We start from the raw sequence: 14,747 nt of genomic DNA on the forward strand, positions 1-14,747 counted from the left end.
GTATCTTGTAAAGAGTCCAGAGCAGGTGCATCCCCATGGAATTAATAGGTTTAAGAAGCACCTCCACTACTACGGTTTTAAATTATCTGGGATCCTCCCTTCTCTCTACTGCTTCACTGTTAAGCAGCCATTCTTGCTCTCAGAGGAATCTAAAAGACCAAAAATGTAGAGGGTCCTGGCATATCATCCAGATATCAACCTAAATACATCAGATACCTAGTTCTTTTTAACCCTTAGCAAGCACAAGGAGGCTAAACTGGTTACTCCCTGGGTTAAGGCACAGTCCACACATAAGGCGCCTTAATAGTCACCATGTAACGCCTCATGAAACATGTTCTCTTGCTCTGTCAACAGGTTCAGAAACTATACCAAGAAAAGAGAAAGGAAAGTAACCAATAAGTATAAGCAAATTGCACCTTAAACTAGGGGCTTATGTAGAACAGTGGTTTTTTTTTGTGTCTCTGGATCCATAGCTGACACAGTGATGCTCAATTACAGAATACTGAACAGCACGCAGATTCCTGCCCTGCTCACCACAAGCCATATGCAGACATAACCCGGAAATGATGTCAGTGCGGTGCCCCCCAATGATGTGCTCACACACAGCAGCAACTACCAGTCCAGGGAGCCACTCTTGGCCCGGCTAACATTCCTCCAAATATGTGCAGGAAAAACGTAGGTAAACCCACGCTATAAAACAAATCTATCTGCATTCTCCACTGCTTAGTCAGCTGAAGAGACAAGAAAAAGCCACCTGAAAGCATTTCCTTTTCCCATCTACTCAGCTGACCAGAGAGTTAACCCATTCATTAGTGCAGGTATGCAGACTGAGGAGGAAGGCCTGCTCACATCCAATCCATTAATCCACTGCTTTCCTTTATCACAAGGAAGCTCTTGGTACCAGTCTGATGATTGATTTATGCCACTGCTGAGGTATTCTCTGACTGATTTTTCATGGCTTTCCTCGAAACAGAAAAGGTCCTCTGACTACAAAGTTTATTCTGACCCTTCACAATCCAAAGGCCCTGAAAAATATGCAGTCCCAAACATCAAGGGGGGAAAAACCCTTGTTGAGGCCATCGACCCTCAGCCAAAGGAGTGGAGACAGACTGATGAACTGGCTGATCAAGTGATGGTGTGACTTTCATTTCAATAGGTGTTTGATCTAAAAAACTTTTGAATGGAACAGTTCTCAACCTTCAAGGCAGTGCAGTTTGAACATCTTCCATAAGCTTTTCATTCCATTCAGAACAGAAGCCCATCTTAGGGCCAATAATGTTAATAGTCCCTGCAATGAGTATCTTACCTAACAACAATAACACCTCCTACTGTATTGTGGGTTTCAGATTTGATTTCTGGTAATTGATAATTCACCCATTGGACTCTAAGGTAGGGGTCATTTTTTGCACATGGAGGCCCGGGGGGACCCATTCCAGGAAAGAAATGATAGTCACCCCTCTGGACCTCGGAAAAGCAGTCATAACCCCCATGATCTTTATGAATAACCTCAGCAGTGTACAGGTCAAAATGGTAGAGCCTGAAATTGGAAATTAGTTGAACTGCGAATCTGAGAAAGCATTGGTGACCTTTCCAGGTCAGAACATGGAATTAAACATCCTTTATGTCCAAAGAGACCATTAACTCGTTAGACTCCATGCTGTTTGACATACCTCAGACTCCAGATTTTGAACCTGCCCAACCATAGCTTGGCCTCTATGGTTTTAAGATTAAAATGGGCAAAAAGGATAGGAAATTTTTTTGAATCAAGAAGGGATTTCAATAGAATCCAAATCCCTTCTGCTCTTCCAGTATTGGAATGTCCACCCCTAAAGTGATTAAAAGCTGAATGGCTTCCACAGAGCTAGATATCTGGTTTGGTCTCAGGAAGGCCAGTGGTGAAAAAAAAAGTCGTCTGCGTGGAGGACTTGGAAGATATGTGATATATGCCTGATCCCTCTCACACAGTAATCAATTGAATCACTAAAACCTGAAAAGTAGTTCACTGCTTCTACCTCAGTCGCTGCAGGAAGGGCAGATTGCAGTCATGTCAACTGTTTTTCTGAGGTTTTGGAAGCTGGTCTCTTAGCTGACCAAACTTGTTTCCCCCTTTGTTGTCCAGCATGAGGTGTGGAGGATTGCCCTCTTGAGATTTGACACCTTGCCTTTCTTATGGAGCAAAAAAGAAACTTTGCACCACTAGCTTTTAGCAAAACAACAGGCAGTAAAGATGCAAATTATACTTACAGATAATTTCCCTTCAAAAACTTCACGGCAGCCATTATAAATGGTTAACCCCTTGAAGCTGTAGGTAGAGCAAGGAAATTGAAAACAATCCAGAGCAAAATATAGTGCAGCTCCTCCTCTCCATGTGTCTTTATGCTTTTCAGGAACAGCTTGAGATGTCGATTAAACATATCGAACATGGGTGGGAAATTTGCAGCTGCGATACGAGTATCTTAAGGAAAAGGGATTATCTGTAAAATTAATTTACAATGGGATGTACCCAAACAATAGTAGGTAAAGCAAACACACACCAGCCATATATGCTGCGTAATAAAATACATTTTATTAAGTAGTGTGGAGAACAGGTCTCCAACAGTGCATCAGCAGATGACATTACATCTAGTAGATTTATGGTGAAGGTATGAATAGATGACCACACGGCTGCTTTATAGAGATTCTGTTAAGGCCTGAGCCCCATGTGCACAAGAGGTTGCCACTGCTCTTGTTGAGTAAACTTTCAGGATTTCTGGCACCTTAACATTGGTGCCAAAGATGTTCTGGGCTCTTTAATACCTTTGTACTAGATTGAATGGAATGCATGTAATTTTCTTAATCAGTTGGTTGCAATAAAAAAAAAAAAAAAAAAAAAAAAAGGAAAATGATTTAAAGGCCTGTTTAGGCCTTAATACTGCTTTAACTTTAAAAACATTCAGAAAAGGCTCTTTGCACCACAGAGTAGTTATCTGATCCTTCAGGCAGATGTAATTGCCCCTAGGAGAAACAAATTCAGTGTTAGCGATCTGATCGATCTCAAATCACTTGCAACGGTTTTAAGGTATCAGATATCAGAGCGTTGAGTACTAAACAGAGACCCCTGGTGCCACAAAAAAGACAACGTTAGAACGAATTCTCCTTACGGTTTGAAAAGTTTGTATGATAAAAGGTGTTTTGGTACCTAGCAAGACATGGGATTGCGGACCCCTGTTTAAGATTGAGAAGGCGAAACCTATGGAAAGGCCATCCTGAAGAGAAATCAAGAACATGTACAATGGCAACTGGATCCACTTTAGGCTAACACCACGATCATTTAAACTTTATAAGATCAACCAAATAATGTTTTTCTTCTTTTCTGTAGAAGTATGTAAATTACCTTCACTGAAAGTCCTTTACTTCTGCTCAATCTCTATGCTATGAAATACATCTTTTTTTGGATTTGGATGAATAATTAGGCCTTCGTGTAGGATGTCTGGCCAATGAGGGAGTTCGAGGCCACAGTTGTTCCCGACATCTCCCAAGCATCATTGCCAGACCGGAAGGATTGCTATGACCTCTTTCTTTTACTCTTACATCTTTTTCAGAGTGTGAGCCCCAGCACTAAAGGCCATGGTATTGCCAGATTATTGATCTTTTCTGTGACGAGTAGAAATTTTGGCCCTTTGGTATAATCTCTCCTGGATAAACTAGTTTTCGTTAGAGTTAATCTACTATGACATTAACTGCCTGTAACATAAAATGTTGACAGCGACTTCAGGTTCTGCCCTTGACATGACTTTTGCTATATCAGTCATCATGGTCCAGCTCCCAGTACCTCTATGGCGATTTATAAAGGAGACTATAGTCCTGTTGTCCGAGAATACCTTGAGACACTTTCCAAGTAAGAGAATGAAATGACTGCTCGTATTTCCAGCACATTTATATGCAATTTGTTCTAGCTCTGTGACTATGCTACCTGTAATAATTTGACAGAAGATAGGTCAGACTGTAATACTACAGTCTGACCCGAGTATTAACCAGCCTCAGCCTGGTTCTGAAAAAGACACTCCTAGTTCTCTTCACTTTGGAATCACCAGACATTCCCTGGTGGCTCTTGTTAACCAAATTACTTTAACCAGAGAGATTTAATTTTGATCTCACTAAATGAGCAATTCTACCTGGAGACTACACAAGTGCCACCTTACCCAGGGGCCATTCCTAGGTGATGAAGGCACCTTCGTATTGGAATCTGTATCAGATGCATCTCTCGTCAATGTTATATATTATGTTCCTTAGAGAAAGAATGGGGTAAGGGGAGAGGGAAGAAAAAAAAATGGGATTTTTATACTTACGTAAAATATCTGTTTCTCAGTCCATTGGGGGACACCGGGGACATTGGGGTATAGAGTAGGGACAGGGCGAACTGGCACTTTAAACTTCTTTTTAACTAAGCCCTAGCTCCTCCCCCTCTATACCACACCTCCTGTCCAGCCTCAGTTTATGTGTAACCAAGCCCACAGAAAGTGGAGATAGAGAGGAAAAGAGAATAAAATTAAAAAACAACAACATTCTCTTACCAACAAGACAACATGTCAAACTGTAGGAGAAATAGAGCGTTAAGGGTGGGCGCCTGGTGTCCCCCAATGGACTAAGAGAAACGGATTTTACGCAAGTATAAAAATCCCATTTTCTCTGCTTTTCTTTGGGGGACACCAGGGACATCCCAAAACTGCCCTGCGGGAGGGAACGCTCAGAACAAATAGCACGAAACACCTTTCTTCTAAAACTTGCATTCTTGGATGCAAACACATTAAACTTGCAAGTTAGTGAATGTGTGTACAGACTACCACGTGGTCGCCTTACACAGCTGTTCTCTGGAAGCCCCATAGTGGGCTGCCCAGGAAGCACTTACAGACCCTGTAGAGTGATTGCATAGATTATCTGGGACAGGCTCCCCAGCCTTACTATAAGCTTGACGAATAACAGCTGTAATCCACCTAGCAATAATTACTTTAGAAGCTAGCCAGCCTCTTGTGAGCATGATAGAGACTCAAAAGATCGCCAGTCTTGTGCATCTTCCGAGACCTCTGCACATAAATTCAGAAGACTCGGACAACATTGAAAAAACCAATAGAAAGATCATTAAACTGAATACATAAAATCATTCAGGACCGGAATGACTGTGTTGATTTAGATAAAAACCAGACACAACCGTAGGAAGGAAAGAGGTCCTGTTTCGAAGAACTGCCCTGTTTTTATGAAAAAACAAGGAGAGGAGACTTGTAAGATAAATCAGCAAGCTCTGAAAACTGTGTGTGCCGTAGAAATGGGCAAAACCATTTTCTAGGATAAAAATTGGAATTTCACTGTGTTCAAAGGTTCAAAAAGGCGGATGCCGTAAAGCATACAACACCAAATTCAAATCCCATGGTGGTACCGGAAGAACATATGGAGGTTGTACATGAAGAACGTCCTGAATGAAAATGTGCACATAAGGAATGACAGCAAGTTTTCTTTGAAAGAAGACAGAAAAAACTGACACCTGACCTTAAAAAGAACTAAGGTGCAAACCTGCATCCAACTCCTCCTGCAAGAACCTAAGTAACCTGGCCAAGCAAAAAGAAGAAGTAGGATATCCCTTCTTTTTACACCAGTCAATAAGTTTTCCAGACTCAATAAGAAATCTTTGCAGAGTCTGGTTTACGAGCACAAAGCATGGTTTGCACCACAAGTTCAGAAACACCTTAGGGCTTAGGGTCATAGCTTCAACAGTCACACGGTTAAAGCTAGCGGCAACCACAAAGTCCAAGCTCGGTGTACCAGGCCCTCTGTGGCCAATCCGGCGCTATCAGAAGAACTGGATCACCCTCTCTCTTTACCTTTCTTAACACCCTTGGAAGCATGGCTACCGGTGGAAAAAGGTACACTAAGCAATACCTCCAAGGACAGACATGGCGTCTACTGTAACAGCCATAGGATCTCTTGCACGTGAGCAGAAGAGGAGAACCTTGTGGTTCATCCAAGATGCCACCATGTCAATATTCAGGTGACCCCACCATTCCACTAACTGACAAAACACCTTAGGATGAAGGGACAATTTCCGCATGGCCAAGGGACTTTGGGTACCGCTCTGATGATTGAGGTATGCCACTGATGTGGCATGGTCTGACTGAATCTTCACTGGCCTTCCCTGCAGCAAGTGTTGTGCGCTTATAAGAGCATGAAGACTGCTCACAGTTCAAAGACATTGATTGGAAGCTTGGATTCTCCTTTTGAGTACAAAAACCCTGAAACCAAGCATGAAGACAGAAGGCCTCTAATCTCGAAGGCTGGCAACCTTTGTGATTAAAGTCCAATTTTAAATTGATAAAATTGCGTCCCCTGGTGAGAATCTGTTTATGTAACCACCAAAGAAGCAACTAACTGGTCTGCGGAGACAGGTGAAATACCGGGGCCGCCAGATTCAGATGGTATTTGTTGCATTGCAGCAGAAGATCCAACTGGGACTGCTGTGCATGAAACTGAGCAAACTGGACCCGCTAGAAAGTAAATACCATGTTGCCAAAAACGCTCATGGCGAAATGTACCGAAGGCTACCTTGCCGCCAACCAAGATCTTATCCTGTTCTACAAGGCTAGAATCCTGTCTTGGTTGGTAAGAACACCAGTTTTGACGGATGTGAAATAAAAATACTCAAAAAGATCATTTGCTGAGATGGGAGCAACTTGGACTTTTTGAAGTTGAGAATCCAACTGTGAAACTGTAGAGTCTGGATTACTACTTGGATATGTCGCCTACAGCACCTTTGGAGACTGTCAATAAAGGAAGATCGTCCAGACAAGGGATGATTGTAATCCTCTGACTTTAGCAGAGCAGCCACGACCGGCATGATGTCTGAGGATACGTGGGCTCGTGGCCAGACCAAAGGGAAGAGCCTGAAATTATTAGTACTGTGACCGAACCTCAAACCTCAAAAGGGACTGATGACCCCTCTAGATAGGTACATGAAGATAGGCATTTTTGATGTCTAGAATCCCCATGAATTTTACTTGTTCCATGCCGTGAATGACCGAGCTCAAAGGCTCGATCTTGAACCTGGGCACTGTGACATGGGTGTTGAAACATTTTCTGAGTCAGAATTGGTCTGAAGCAGCCCTTTGGTTTTATTACGAGATAAAGGTTGTAATAAAAACCCAAACCTCTTTGAGAATCTGGCACCGGAATCATCACTACGGAATAAAGGAGGGATAGAATAGTTTCTCATAAAACCAGTCGCTTTCGTGGACAAGTGGGAAGCCCTATGGCAAAACCCTAATATGTCTGGTAGAAAGACCGAGCAGATCAATCTTGTATCCTCAATCCACTACACCCAAGCCCAGACATCACTGCAACCTCTGATCCCTGAACAAGAAAAGACGAGCTCACACCACTGGCGACAGCAGAGGAGCAAAATGTCCGTCATGCGGACTGCTTGTTTGCAGGTTTCGCTGCTGGACGTCAAGCAGACTAGGCCTGGTGCCCACGCAGCAAACCACCCCTAGGGGCGGATGACTGGCCTGTAGAAGATTGGCCTGAGGAATATTAACCCCGAAACCTTCCTGAGGACTGAAAGGACTGGAATTTGGATAATCTTTGTTTGGGAGCATTAACTGGGAGAAAAGTGCCCTTTCCACCTGTAGCTTGACTGATAATGGAGTCAAGCTGAGGTCCAAACTAAAGACCCCCAGAAAACGGTATGGTCTCAAGAACCTTTTCAGACTTTCCATCAGCCTTCCAGGACTTAAAGCAGAGAATACGACAAGCTGAAACTGCAGAGGCAGAAATACGTGCACCAATCAGTCCCGCGTATGTAGATGCCTCTTGTAAATAATCTATCGCCCTCTGAATTTGCTCCACTAATGGAAGCAGTTCAGAGGAAGGCCTGCCTGCCAACAAACCCTGAAAACGGTGTTTTGACCAGCGTTCTACTGCTTTGTTAAACCATGCATATGCCAAAGCAGGCCTGAAAGAGGCACATGCTGCCCCGAAAATTAACTTAAGGACAGCCTTAACCTAATGGTCTGTACCATCCTTAAGTGTGGCTATGTTAGGACAAAGAATAGTAGTTACATTGGCTAACCTTGTAACTGCAGCATCCACACGTGGAAGCGTCTACCATTTAGCAAAAAACTTCAGGAGGAAAAGGATAAACAGACTGCAGTCACCGAAATACTTGGAACTTGCTATCTGGGGAAGTCCAAGGCTCTGACAACAAATCTTCCAATAAGGAAGAAGCCAGGAAAGATTTTTTTTTTTCCGCGTACAAAAAGAGGAGCCTGTGCAACACGAGGAACCTCTTACTTAGGAAAGTGAAGTACCTGACACACAGCTTGTATTAATTCCTCCACACACACTCTGGCGAATGAATTAATCTCCTCCACAACCTAAGGAGCATCCATATCAGAAGTCACCGCTAAATTACCTTCATTCCGGGAACTACAGTTAAATCTGGCTTATTTTCCTGAAGTTGTGGCGCCGTCCTCCTACGCTTACGTGAGGAAGACGGTGCCGCAGATTGTAACATCCTCTCTAAGAGGAAGAAACCTAAACCATACCCTGTACAGAGGATGCAATTCCCTGTACCCAAGCAGGCTGTACAGACTCCGCCAGGGAGAAACAGTCAAACCTTGACTTAGCAAACTAGAACCCATGTCAGTTGCTACAGTGCAAGCAGAATCAGAAGATGGAGCGACCACAGCCTGTGACAGCAACAACTGAGCAAGTTCAGCCACTGTATTGGAGAGAGACCGAACCCAGGCATGTGATGCCATAAGTAAAGCAGCAGCTGCTGTATTACACGTATGCTCTTTGAAAGCCGGCAGGCTGCGCACAGAGCCTACGCTCCTGACTGACCTGATGGTAGCTTTATGTGACAGACAGTCCAGGTGATTCTCAACATTGATGTAACACCAGCTTTACAACAAATAGTTTTTCCCCTTCTGACATGTTAACAGATGGGACAAAACACAAGCAAAACAGTGTAATAAACAGTGTAACAAAACAATATAAATAACAAGCAGCCCACAATACTGAACAGAAAGTGAGCCTGCAATACAGCCAACAAAACCCCACAGAGTAAAAGTAATAAACTTTTGAAAATAACAATCCCCAAACCTTTCTATCAGGACTCAGGACAGAAAAGGGGAACTATAAAAAGAGGATTTATACTTACGATAAATCGGTTTCTCTGATTCCATCTGAGGGACACTGCTTAACCATGGGGACTTACTGAAGCAGCCCCTCTGAAGGGTGTTACCGCTCTGCTAGCCCAGCATGTAGAGCACTATGGCCAAATGAGGCGTCTGTAGACGCAAAAACAATAAATTGGTAAAATTTGGTGAAAGTATGGACCGAGGACCAGGTGCCTGCTCTGCATAACTGATCCGTTGAGTCCCCATTCCGCGCAGCCCAAGATGCCCCAACCGAACGGGTAGAATGGGCAACAATACGCTCCGGCACAGGACGGCTAGTACTGACATAAGCTTGCTTAATGGTCAGGGTAATCCACCTAGCAATAGATTGCTTAGACGCTGGCCATCCACGTCTGGAACAATCAAACAAATAATGTATCAGTCTTACGAATCTTTGCCAATCTTTTAACGTAAATTCATAAAGCCCTAACCACATCCTAAACTCTCATGTTTCCTGTTCCGGATGCTGAGAATCCTCTTTGAATACCGGAACTACTATGTCCTGATTTACATGGAAACCAGACACCACCTTAGGCAGAAAAGAAGGAACTGTTCTCAAAACTGCTCTATCATGAAAGACCAGATAAGGTTCACGACAGGGTAAAGCCCCCAGCTCCGAGACCCTGCGAGCTGAGGCAATAGCCAGAAGAAAAACCACTTTCCAAGTTAGAAATCGTAACTCTATTGAATGTAACGGTTTGAACGGGGGCTCCTGCAGCATATTAAGGACCAAATTAAGATCCCAAGAAGACGTTGGATGAACATAGGGGGGCTGAATGTGAAGCACCCCCTGTAAAAAAAAGTCTTAACATCCGGAATTTCAGCCAAACGTCTGTGGAAATACACTGACAGAGCTGATACCTGAACTTTTAAAGTTCCCAAACAAAGACCTCCATCCAAACCATCTTGTAGAAAAGTAAGAAATCTGGTAAGATGGAAGGATTTTGAACTGTAGTCCTTCTTACACCACTTTATATACGTATGCCATATTCGGTGATAAATCTGAGCCGAGACTGGTTTCCTAGCTCTGAGGAGAGTATCCACTACCCTCAGAGAACCCTCTAGATTTCCACAGACTGGCTTAAAGAGTCATGCCATTAAATTCAGCCGGGTTAGATTTTGATACAAGAATGGACCCTGAATCAGCAGATCTTTCCAAAGCGGTAACCGGAACCCCGGACCTATTGCCATAAGAAAGACTTCTGGATACCAGACTCTTTGTGGCAAAGCTGGAGCCACCAGAATGACTGGTTGCCCTCCCTGCTTGACTCTCCGAAGGACCCTGGGAATCATTGATATGGGGGGGAAACAGGTAATCTAACCTGAAGTCCTATGGCATTGTCAACACATCCACTGCTACTGCAAGTGGAGCTCTTGTTCTTGAGCAAAACTCTGGAACTTTCCTGTTGGTGCGTGACACCATCAGATCTCGATCCGGAAGTCCTGTCACCTGTCTACCAATGACTGAAACACTTCTGGATGAAGAGCCCACTCTCCCGGCAGAACTTAGTGCCGTCTTAGATAGTCTGCTTGACCGTTCTGCATTCCTGGTATGAAAACCGCTGACAGGGCGGGCACGTATCTTTCGGCCCAAGCCAAAATCTGGAACGTCACCTTCATCGCTCCTACACTCTTGATCCGTCCTCGTCCGTTTATGTACGACACTGCCGTGGCATTGTCCGATTGAATGCTTCCAGACCGTTTGACTGATCTCAGGGATTCCATCCGAAAGGAGACTACCTTCAAGTGAAGATTTAGTTGTTTGAGGTTCAGCACTGGTCTGAACGAACCATCCGGTTTCTGTACCAAGAAGAGGTTTGAGCAAAACCCTTTCCTTCTCTGGTGCACTGGAACCTCTACAATAACTCCCTGTAAAAGAAGCAAAAATCGACACAGCTGAGCATTGCCTGTCTTTTGCGATGACAGCGGGGCAAACTGGTTATAAAAAAATCTGTGAGGAGCTGGCCCTACAACGACTCATGTAACCTCTTTCTATGACTCCCCGAATCCATCTGTCCCTTGAGAACTCTGCCCACTGTTGTCTGAACAGAAGTAGACGTCCTCCCACTTCTCCCTCCGCTAGCAGAGGAGAGTGGTATTCATGCTGCAGGTTTATCCGGAAGCTTAGAGGAGGCAGAACATCCTGTCGTGGAGGAAAAGGATGACCTTCCTCTAAGAGATTGTCTCCTACCCCACAGAAGCTCTTGACTTGCCTGTCTGACCTCTGCCAGACACGCCCCCACAAAAAGGTTGTCTAAAAGAACCAAACCTTGGAGCCCTAGGTCTAGGAGTATTAACTGGTAAGGATGTACTCTTTCCCCCCCCGATGCCTGTGAAATCCATCCGCATCCCAAGACTTCAACCATAGTGTCCTTCTTGCTGCTACAGCTGTAGCCAAAATAGAAGACGATATGGATGCCGAATTCTGGGCCGCTTCATACACATAACCTGCCGCTTCCTTCAGATGCATAGCCAAAGTAAGCAACTCCGAATCCTGTAAGGCGGATGCTAACTGTCCTGCCGATGCTTCCATAGCCCTTGCAACCCAAGTTGTAGAAAACACAGGTCTGAAGTTTGTACCAGCAGCTGTAGAAACCGACTTCAGAAACATTTCCAACTTACGGTCAGTCGGATCCCGTAATGAAGCCGATCTTGGTACCGGCAGAGTAGTCTGGCGAACCAACCTCGCCACAGGAGTATCTACTCTCGCTACCTGTTCCCATCGGGTTATATCCTCCTCTTGCAGAGGATATAATGACCCATATTTCCTAGGCATGGTAAACTTCTTATCCGGTTGTTTCCAAGAGGCCTCTGCGATCTCTCTCAACTCTGCTGAGGGAGGAAACCGGATCGCCTGCTTAGAAACCTTCTTAAAGAGAGCCCGGTCCAAAGACCTAGGGGTATATTTACTAAACTGCGGGTTTGAAAAAGTGGAGATGTTGCCTATGGCAACCAATCAGATTCTAGCTGTCATTTTGTAGAATGCACTAAATAAATGACAGCTAGAATCTGATTGGTTGCTTTTGGCAACATCTCCACTTTTTCAAACCCGCAGTTTAGTAAATCTAGCCCCTAGTCTCTTCCCCTTCTACAAAACCAAAGGTCTGACGCACTGCTCTTACCAGATCATCCATACCTTGGTACCTAGAGCCTTCCTCTGACTCTACTAATGAAGGATCAGAATCTTCTAGCAATTTGCCTTCCTCAGAGGATCCCTCAGAGTCAGACAGAGACAACAGCGGATTTGCTGATCTAGGTCTTTTATTTCTTTGCAAATGCCTTGGATTTTCCAGCAAATGATTTAGCCGATTCAAACCCTTAGCCACTGGAGACCATCCAGCCTCCTCTGTTTGGGAGACACCTGGTATGTCAGGGAAGAAGACTGTCCTACTGTTTAGGGCAAAGGATTAATCATCCCCCCCTGAGCTAGCGTTCCAGAGGTAGAGGGTAACCCTGCAGCCACCACTGGAATTTCAACTGGCTTAGATAAAAGCTTAACAAGGGTATTAACCCCCTGTCAAAGCTGCCACCCACTCGGGAGGATCTGTCCCCTGAAAGGGGCTGTCCCTAGGCTGCACCACTACAGGCGCCGCAGCGCAATCAGCACAAAGCACCCGCGGGTCCAGATGTTCACCAGCTAATTTATTACTACATTTGGAACAGGCAAAGTATTTGGCACGTGTTGCTTTACTTTTATCAGCCATCATAAGCAAAAATAAAGACACGTACAGCAGAATAGGCACAAGCACACAAGATATTTTCACAGAAACACTAATTAATCTCTGAACAAGCCAAAAAATAGTATTTCTGCCCCAATAGTAGTGCTCTAAAATATTACACAGTTAGTCTCTACTCAATACATGCCCACAATATCTATACTTCTCTACCTAGAATATAGAGAGAAATAAATGATACTTAGCAGAGAGAAGCCTGTCAGCAACTGCAAACACACAAAGTAGCTGGGGGGGGGGTTATTTATACAACTCCCCTTCCGCTGGTCTCTGCCGTTTATATCCATTATACCAGTAATCTCCACTTTTCCAGTTAAGTGGAATCACCTGGTATATCTGACTGTCCCCTGCTTATTGCGCTGTACACAGCGCGGCCATCTCTCCAAGTCCCCCCCTCCTCTTCACTGAGGAAGGGACTTGGTATGCTCCACTCTCCGAAATGGCCCCCGGGGACTGCAGGCGTCCCGGCGCTCTTTGCCACAGGCAGCGCCGGACCCTGTAACAGTGGTCTGAACAGATCGCTTGTCACACTTTGAGAAGCTTCACAATTTTAGTGTTAGACTGTCAGCGGGAGCAGCGCGCAGCTTCTCTGCTGCACAGTTACTTCTCTGGAGACGAGTGCTCTGAATCACAGAGCACCCCCCTTGTGTAGCTAAAAGAAATAAAACATTTTAAAAAACAAAAATCCTAAGCACAGTGATATTATCACTGTGCAGATCTTTTAGCTTCAGCGCAACTCCTTGGGCACCTCAACGGAGGCACCTCTCACAGCACCTCCAATCCCCCCCCCCCCCCCCCTTCATACAGTGCTTGCCGCACACTGCATACTGCCATAAAATAATAAAAGTAACAGCAGAGGGCTGCTGAGCAGCCCAGACAGAGCCCTTTCGCCGGGCACTTAAACTAGACTGAGGCTAGACAGGAGGTGGGGTGTAGAGGGGGAGGACCTAGGGCTTAGTTAAACAGAAGTTTAAAGTGCCAGTTCGCCCTGTCCCTACTCTATACCCCAATGTCCCCCAAAGGAAGACAGAGAAAAACGCTCCGCACCAGGTAATTACCAACCTCACTATTAAACTGAATACGTTTTAATTTTGGTGAGGGGGTGCTTATGTTAACATATAAGACATACAAATCAAAAGAAAAGAGTTGACTACAATAGTGCTATTGTAGTCAACTCTTTTCTTTCGATTTGTATTGTGCATCTCTCTTCAATAAAGATACTTTGCACAGTGTCTAGTTGGACCCACTAAAATATTATTTGCCATTATAGCATGACAGAACTCGTCTTGTTTATGATCCAACCGTGTTTCTGCAGAAAAGATTACTTGAGCTATCCTGGATCAGACAATATGCTTGGACTTCCCCATTGCCAGGATGTCAGCCTTCTTACTATCCAAAGCATCTTAGAGGACCACTGTTTTTAAAATGAATAGTGCTTCCGGCTGACTAACTAGCTATTGCTATGTCCACTTTTGGAATCGATCTGAATTTCTTTAGCTTATTTCTGTAAAGGGATACAGGTGTTCTAATCGTTTCATGTTAGACTGACTTCTTCCTCACATGATCCCATTTTTAATAAATAAAATCTTTAATTATCTCTTGCTACTACCCTGAGAGACACTTTTGAACTGCAGGCAGGGCCGGTGCTAGGGTCCACGGCGCCCTAGGCATTTTTAAAAAAGCGGCAGCCGTCCCCCCCCCCCGGCAGCCGCCACCCCCCCCCCCCCCCCCCCCCGCAAAAATCGCCGCCCTCCTCTCCTTACCTTGTCTCACCACCGCCGCCTCTCTGCTCCGTCTCCTCCCCTCCACT

General features: G+C 44.7%; 1 protein-coding gene across 1 annotated transcript in view; it reads right to left on the reverse strand.

The window, feature by feature from the left end:
* The window catches only part of LOC142140610 (piwi-like protein 1), a 228,542-nt gene that overhangs the window by 46,295 nt on the left and 167,500 nt on the right, over positions 1-14,747 (reverse strand).

This window comes from Mixophyes fleayi, chromosome 2 (assembly GCF_038048845.1).
Source record: "Mixophyes fleayi isolate aMixFle1 chromosome 2, aMixFle1.hap1, whole genome shotgun sequence".
NCBI classification, from domain to species: Eukaryota; Metazoa; Chordata; class Amphibia; order Anura; family Limnodynastidae; genus Mixophyes; species Mixophyes fleayi.